The 789-nt window shown below is 58.7% G+C and overlaps 1 protein-coding gene across 1 annotated transcript in view; it reads left to right on the plus strand.

The window, feature by feature from the left end:
- itpr3 (inositol 1,4,5-trisphosphate receptor, type 3) overlaps window positions 1-789 on the plus strand; it is a gene marked incomplete at its 3' end in the record, with an annotated part of 31566 nt that overhangs the window by 15514 nt on the left and 15263 nt on the right.

The following is a 789-nucleotide window of genomic DNA, read 5'->3' on the forward strand; positions in this document are numbered from 1 at the left end:
CCGTCTCTTGACGTCCTGTCAGGTGTCGGTCCGGTCCGTCTCTTGACTTCCTGTCAGGTGTCGGTCCGGTCCGTCTCTTGACATCCTGTCAGGTGTTGGTCCGGTCCATCTCTTGACGTCCTGTCAGGTGTCGGTCCGGTTCGTCTCTTGACATCCTGTCAGGTGTCGGTCCGGTCCGTCTCTTGACTTCCTGTCAGGTGTCGGTCCGGTCCGTCTCTTGATGTCCTGTCAGGTGTTGGTCCGGTCCGTCTCTTGACTTCCTGTCAGTTGTCGGTCCGGTCCGTCTCTTGATGACCTGTCAGGTGTCGGTCCGGTCCGTCTCTTGACGTCCTGTCAGGTGTCGGTCCGGTCTGTCTTTTGACTTCCTGTCAGGTGTCGGTCCGGTTCGTCTCGACTTCCTGTCAGGTGTCGGTCCAGTCCGTCTCTCGACTTCCTGTCAGGTGTCGGTCCGGTCCGTCTTTTGACTTCCTGTCAGGTGTTGGTCCGGTCCGTCTCTTGACTTCCTGTCAGGTGTTGGTCTGGTCCGTCTTTTGACTTCCTGTCAGGTGTCGGTCCGGTCCGTCTCTTGACTTCCTGTCAGGAGTCGGTCCGGTCCGTCTCTCGACTTCCTGTCAGGTGTCGATCTGGTCCGTCTTTTGACTTCCTGTCAGGTGCCGGTCCGGTCCGTCTCTTGACTTCCTGTCAGGTGTCGGTCCGGTCCGTCTCTTGACTTCCTGTCAGGTGTCGGTCCGGTCCGTCTCTCGACTTCCTGTCAGGTGTCGGTCCGGTCCGTCTCTTGACTTCCTGTCA

This window comes from Nematolebias whitei, chromosome 11 (genome assembly GCF_014905685.2).
Source record: "Nematolebias whitei isolate Nwh7 chromosome 11, NemWhi1, whole genome shotgun sequence".
Classification (NCBI taxonomy): Eukaryota; Metazoa; Chordata; class Actinopteri; order Cyprinodontiformes; family Rivulidae; genus Nematolebias; species Nematolebias whitei.